We start from the raw sequence: 7,695 nt of genomic DNA, 5'->3' as shown, positions 1-7,695 counted from the left end.
AGAGGATTTATGAGTAATTATATCTTTCAAATAGTAGGTACCCAATACATATTTGTTGAACGAACTAATAAGTCAATGGATATAAGGACGATTGAAGAAAACCAGGCCAATGAGCTGGAAGAATTAAGGGCAAGATATTTTATTTGAAAGACTCTCCTTTCGAAGAGAAATGAGATGTGTTCTTAAACATCCATGGGCTGGGATATAAATTATGAGTGCTCATTAAGGTTAGTTTATTTTTATTACACAGCTCATTAAGTCCTAACAACAATTCTGTGAGATAAGTGTTATATTCATTTCACTGATGAAACAGTGAGGCTTAAACGGTATGTACATCTCTCTCTATATATCAGGGTCATAGTGTCAGGCAGGTTTCAAACTCCGTTCTCTCTTACCGACTTTCCCCATCATGTCCAGAGAGTCTAATTTCAATTTTAGAAGATGGTTGGTTCAGTCAATGTATTCAATTATTTACTATAAATAAATAAGAGTGAGGCATCATGTAGGCAAGCGCTAATGCCCTCATCTGTGGAATGTGAGTAGTAAAAGTACCTAGTCCTTCTTAGGGCTGTTGGGATGATTAAATAGGATAGACGTCAAAGTAATAATTAAACAAGACAATCACAAATTGTAAAAAGTGCAAAGATGGAAAGACAGGCTTGCGATGAGAGTTATAATGAAGACACCAGGTTTAGATTGAGTGTCAGGGGAAATTTCTCTAAAGCAGTGGCATTGATGCAGATCCAGAATGACAAGTATCATTTGGCTGGGTGACAAACTAGGGGGAGGAGCATTCCAGGCATGGGACCACATGCCCAAAGCCCTGAGGTGTAAGTAGCTTGCTCATGCTGTGAAAGGGAGTGAGATCCTTGTCACTGGAAGTACCCAGGTGTGTCATCCTGAAGGTGATGTTTGCAGGGTGTTGGAGAGGAACAACAGCAGAACAGTGTGACACTACCTGTACTGTCAGTTTGCACCTAATCCTAAGTGTTTGTGTTCCCCACACAAATCTACAAAATGGCATTGATGTCATAAAGCAAAGTATATGTAAATGTCCAAATAAAAGCAACAGCTTGTAGTAAGTTTGATATCTAATAAGTACTTTTTAAGAAAAAAAACTAGAGCCCTGACCAGTTTGGCTCAGTGGATGGAGCGTTGGCCTGCGGACTGAAGGGCCCCAGGTTCGATTTCGGTCAAGGGCATGTACCTTGGTTGCGGGCACATCCCCAGTACGGGGTGTGCAGGAGGCAGCTGATGGATGTCTCTCTCTCATCGATGTTTCTGGCTCTCTATCCCTCTCACTTCCTCTCTGTAAAAAATCAATAAAATATATTTTTTAAAAAAGAGTAAAAACTAGAAAATCTGAAGAACTTAGAGGTGGGATGAGTCAGCTTTTTAAACAAACTTGAATTCAGTACAATATCCTCTAATTCTTCTTTCTAACACTACCTAAGAATAACTGAGGTGACTTTGGGGCACTTTTGTTCACAGTGAAGGTATTGAACTCTTCCCTAACTGAATCACAGTGGCATTTCTTCTAGAAAACCTTGGTTCACATTCCTTCTTAATCGTACTTATCATTTTTTATACAGTTGTAATACCAGTGGGGTGGAAATGTGGTGATTGAATCACTAAATAAAATGGGTGAGTGCTAAGTGAAATGAAATTGTGATAAAAATCTTATGTTAACCCTAGCTGGTTTTGCTCAGTGGATAGAGCGTCAGCCTGTGGACTGAAGGGTCCTATATATAAAATATTTGTTATTTCTAAGTAGATCTTTGGAAGACATTACTATGTAAAACTGTAAATATTTCAATTTAATTGGTTTTCCTGATAACATACTTTACTTATTCCTTAGTAGTCTGTTAGTTCTGTACTATAAAGGTGATAAGCCTCTGCATAACCCAACCATATCCTCTTTTGCATTTCCTGGAATTAGCACAAAACTTGGCAATAATAAGCACCAGTGACATTTGTCAAATGAATGATTGAATGAAGTAGAAATTAACATATCCATCATGAGTAGAAATCAAATGTCATGTAGAATTATGAGTAGAGTAAAAAAAAATGAAACTTATTGTAGAAGTCTTAAGATTGAGGATAATTGCTCTTTTATATATTATGCATTCCATAGCTATATTGCCCATACTATCAAAGGTATAGTGTATAAAAAACATAATAAGCTAATATTGCTGCATTGCTTTAAAACACCAGTATAAAATCATTTCTGTTTATAGCATCATTGAGATGTAGCAGAGTTTGGATTCACATAAAATGAAATAGCCAATGAAGACAGTTATTGTGATAAAGCAACCTTCAAATGCCTTTGCCTTCCATATGTTCCTAGTTTACAGAGGGGAGAAATGCTTCTGTGTAGATATAATTTGGGCTGACTTTTTAAAAGAAATAAGCTTACACATTTATAATTGCACACTAACCTTTAACCTGTAATTATAAATTACAGTATGCACCTAATATAAATCTTAGAAGTAACCTATAGGAAATAATTATAATTAAATGAGGAATGATGCAATTGACAGATAATAAATCCACAGTATTCCACACATAATGCATACTTTAAAACATTTGGTATTACATGTAAATATCCCTAATCCTTACTCCATATGTTTTCAGTGTAATTATGCTGTGGAGGGACTTATGTCTTCATGCACATCTGTCTATCACACTTGTTTGTAAAATACAAATTTGCTAGAGAAAGATAATTCAGGAAACAGTGAGAGAATAATAGTAGATATAATATTATCCTGTTAGGTAGACAGCTTTTAATGTAATTGTTTATTATCTGGTTATAGAAAAAACATACCTTACATCTCCCCAAACGCTGGCCTTCTACCCAGTAACATAACATTTTGGCACGTGGTTTTAGTACACTAGGCTAAGAGAGCTTAATGCAGTCAAATAAAAGACACTGGTGTGCTATTTTTATATTATACTGTTGAAATTTATTTTTTATGTATGAGTAAATTTTCAATATTTCACTACAGCACCCAGAGGTAGCTTCATGAGCAACTAATGACTGCAATTACAGGCACCAAATTATACTCAAGCAGGGGTTGCTCATGAAATTTGTTGTAAATTCTGAGAGGTCACTTTTATAAAAGAATATGTTAAAAAGTAAATTCTTTGAATTCTACAGATTATGTACTTGTTTCATTCAGCATCTATTTCAAGACTAGTTAAAACATCTTCCGTGTCTATAATTTTGCTTCCTTAAAAAGAAGTTTTTTGAATGGAGAGTATATAATAATATTCACATACGAAAATTAAATGAAGGTAGAAATTGTGATTTAGATAAGGGTATAGAACAAGTGGTAAATATATGATAGTTAATTCTCAGTTTTATCCATACGTATCTATTTAGATGTAATGGAGTAAAACTGCTGGGAACATTAATAGCCTGAATATATGCAGGACCGGTGGAAGGTTGAAAGACTTACTTTTGATTCTACTAGTCATGCTAATTGTGAGATAATAAATTGGTCTTTCTTATTAATTAGGAGGATTCGCTTAATTACAAAATTATAGTGAACTGACTTCCTTGCCTTTCTGTGCACTAATCCCTCAGACATATGCTGCCTAATACTGGTCTGGATTTTCCTTCTGGTCTTTTCCTCTGTGGACTTGTTATTCTATACTAAGATTTTCTTGGATCCTTCCCTTAAATCTAAATGTGCTTCCCAAATGCTGTGATAGTAATAAAAAACGCATTCTCTTGAGTCATATATCCTTGTGCTGCCCCTTCCTAGCCACATGATGTTGAGTAGATTAGTGAACTTCTCTGAGCATCTGTTTCCGCTTCTGTGAAAGGAAGATAATCATAGCCCCTACTTTATATTAACAATCCCTGCTATGAAATAAACTGAAGTTTTTCCACACAGGGCATGGCACAGAGGTAGCCTTCTGCAAAAGTTGCCATCCTCCTGTTATTATTTTTCCTCGTCCCTCAGAACTCTGTGAGCTAGCCACACACCTATTCCTTAGATTTAATTCAAATGAAGATCCTCATAATTGGCAAGGTTTTAATGTGTTATAATCTCCTCTTCTGCCCCATGCCATTTGAATGGGGATCTTCAAAGACTTCACGCACAGGAACAAATACTGAGGGACTTTTCGGTGCCACTCAATGACTCTCTCGTGGGTACATTTATGAGTGGGGTGAAATCTGTCAGAACTCTTCAGATCACCCCATGGAGGCTTAGACTCTACATGTAAGAGTAGCTTGGTAGATTATGCCACCCATGCCTATTGTCTGCTTCCTTTTTACTTCTAACCCCAGGGCAGGCCTAAAGGCAAGAATAGTTAAGTAGACTCGGTCTGCCTTTGCCATCTGGCTCCCGTCGTTTTCACATACTTTTCCTATATACCAGTTATCCCAAAGATCTCTGTCTTTGACAAAAGGCAGCTGATATAGAAGATATGTCATATTTAGTAAATAGTGAAACCCAGTTAACATTTATGAAAATTTGAAGTGTGAAATTCTATCATATAATTTCAATCTAATTCAACCTAATGATTGGGTGTGCTTCTTTAGTAAACAGTGAACCGAGTAAGATGGCGAATTTCCCCCTATCTGCTCATCATGCTCAGACCCCTATTAAGATGAGTGTGCATGATTTCAGAATAAGTAGGTCTGCATATAGACCCAGCTGCCGCGACAAAATATGGCATTCCTCATTAGGGTTCTTTCTCTGGCAGCGGCAGATCTCCTAGACAAACTTTACTTTCTAGACTTGCTGTGAATAGCTCTTTTCCATAATTAAACAGAAATTGGGGGAAGAGGTTTCAATCTGCCTATTTCTTAGAATTTTAGGCAGATTAATTTACTATGAAAGTACTCAAAAAGAGGCAAAAATGAGTTCTGGGGGGGCTGATCTCTTTGATATACCTATTTTTTGTTTTTGTGTATATAGTGTCATTTAAATGTTTATAACATTTGGGTCTTATTTAGAATATAATTCTTATCAGGGAGGGCATTTATTACCATTACCTTTGGATCAGGGAGTGCCATACAGACTACACTGAGGAGAAGTCGGGGTTGCTGAGAGAAATCAGGTCTCATTCCTACTCAATGCAAACACAACAGCCAGAAAACCTAGTTCTGTTTCTTGAGGGAATACTTTGCAAATAAAACTGATTGTTGCTCAGAAGATTGTTAAAGAAAATTTTGTAAAATAGCTTGCAGAAAGCGTTGTGTTATTTTATTTTATTTTAGATGAAAGACAAAAAGGTGTTTTTAGAACATAAAAATAGTGAGGGCTGTACTTATCAATGCTTACCTTTGTGCGAGCCATTCTGTTCTCAGCACAACACATGCATTGTCACAATTAACCCTCATGGCAGTCCTGAAAGAGGTAGGGTATATTGTACCCATGTTAAAGGAGGAATGGCCAGCTCAGGTTAACTTGCCCACACTGCCTCCCTGCTAAATGGGGAATTCAACGCATGACTACATGTCTGTGGAGTCCGTATACTTAGCCTCTATATGGCACTACCTCTTGGCAATATGCAACCTTTTGGTGGTATACTAAAGAATCAAATTCAAATTTTCACTAGAAATGATTTTGATGTGGCAACAATCAGACATACTTTTTGTAAAGTACATTGTAATCTCAGTCAAGTCCTGCCGAGGCTCCTTATGACTATATGCACAGTCCTCTTTTATTTTTAGAAGCGTTTTTTATTATATAAACACCAACACAACATAACATAGCTCATGTATAGAGCACAAAATGTCTTTTTCAAAAAAAGTGCTTCTCTTTCAAACTAATGAAATTTCAGGTCATGCCTTTTTGGTGTTAAAGACTCTGGGAAAAAAAAAATAAGAATTCTGGTATGGAATTGTTTCTTCCTAAAATCGAAGTTTTCCTTGATATTTTATACTTATTTTAATTATATCAAGACACGTAAAATATGCCTGAGAATAAATTCTAAAGTTTTCATCTCAAAAGGCACACGTTTCTCTGTCTCAGAACAGCTCTACTGTGTCCATTTCTCTTCACCCACACTTCTTTATAAGGGGTCTCTGCACCACATTTCAGCCAGATCTGTTTGTGGCCAAAAAGATGGGTGCAAACCATAGTCTGGGCTTATTGTTGTCGGTATTTATAACTGATGGTGTGTCTCAGTGGATACAATGGGTAATGGGACCCAGCGTGGCTAGAAGTGTGTCCCTTCAGTTACCTATTAGGTTCTAGCAGATACCAATGGATTGAACCTAACGGGTCTTATTTAGGAATTCACCAGAAGCATCAAAGAGCTGATCTGCATGCGAAACCCAGCAAGACCGCCAGGTGTAGAGTCTGTGAAGTTTGATGGTTGGATGAGCAGCAACTGTAAAGTCCAGGGACATCTCTCTCCTTGAATCCAGCAGCCCCCATGGGACACTGAATTCGTTCTCAGCCAGAAGCCCTTTCTTCCTGGCTTTCCTTTATCCGTCCTCCTGAGAATGGACAGCCCTGGGATGAGTTGCTGGACATAGGATACATTCCAGGAGAACTGTAAAAAAAGTAGATTTGCAGAAATCTTACCGATTGCAGATGCATTTTGAACTGATCGAGAAGAGTGACATTTGTAAACTATTCTGCAAGACATATTCTGGTAAGGAGAAAAGATTAATAACATTGTCTCTGGTCTTTTATTTTTCTCCCTTAAGTTATTGTTGAATGGATAGTGAACTTTTCAGTAGAAATATTAAAACTACTATTAAATGATAAAATAGTAATACAACAGTAATTACACTGCTTCAAGTGGAATGACGATGTCACACAAACCTGCAAGCTCTAGCGTAGTTTGCAGCTGATGCTGGGTTGTGAGAAAGCACAGACCATGCATAAAGGAATTTATTACTGGGGGAAATGAATCATTTTGCTTTTCCCTGACATGTGCTGTTCTATATTAAACTTTGTAGTTCCAAGGCTGACTACTTAGCTAGTCCCCTGGATCTCACCCCTTAAGTTCCCAAGGGCTCACCTCCTTGCTGTAAGGCAGGGGTTCTGAATATTTAGCGCTGTTTTTGCATATTCTAATAACTACCATTTATTGCACATGATCTCCTGTGATCCTTGAGAACCTTGTGAGATACATAGTATTATTACTTATAATTTATAAATGAATAAACTTCAATCAGGAGTGGTCACCTAAGACCATGAAGCTTGGACATACCAAGGTAGGCCAGGGACACCAACAATCATTCCATTGCCTTTTCTTTCCATTTGCCCTATATATTAATTGGAAGAAAATGTCTTTTTCATGGGTGTCAATATACACACACATGTTCTTAATCTGAAAAGCATGTTTTGGGCTGCCTTTACTGTTCTTTTTTTTTTGTTTGTTTGTTTGTTTGTTTGTTTTTTTTTTTTAAACCATTCACCAGCACATCACTCCCTGGAGGTGTAATTGATCTAACACGGGGCCCAGTGTTTTCTAAATATGGGCATCCTTACTTTCTAAAGCTCCCCAAGCAGTTCTAATGTATGTGTCCCGGGCTTGCAAAGGTAATTTCCAGATCATCTCTTCCAGTCCCCTTGTGCTTACAAATGAAGAAGCTCAGACTGTAGGACAATTGCTCCCCTGGACATATGGATCTTAAAAGAACAAATTCACCCCTTACAGCCTGATGTGTCTCTTCTCATTAGAACAAGTGCTTCCCCTGCCCAGAGAAAGGGAGGCCACAGA

At 37.3% G+C, this 7,695-nt stretch overlaps 1 pseudogene; it reads right to left on the bottom strand.

The window, feature by feature from the left end:
* LOC102757291 overlaps positions 1–7,695 on the bottom strand; it is a 23,308-nt pseudogene that overhangs the window by 1,077 nt on the left and 14,536 nt on the right.

Source organism: Myotis davidii, unplaced genomic scaffold (genome assembly GCF_000327345.1).
Source record: "Myotis davidii unplaced genomic scaffold, ASM32734v1 scaffold933, whole genome shotgun sequence".
Lineage (NCBI taxonomy): Eukaryota > Metazoa > Chordata > Mammalia > Chiroptera > Vespertilionidae > Myotis > Myotis davidii.
This window is presented reverse-complemented; position numbering and strand designations above follow the sequence as displayed.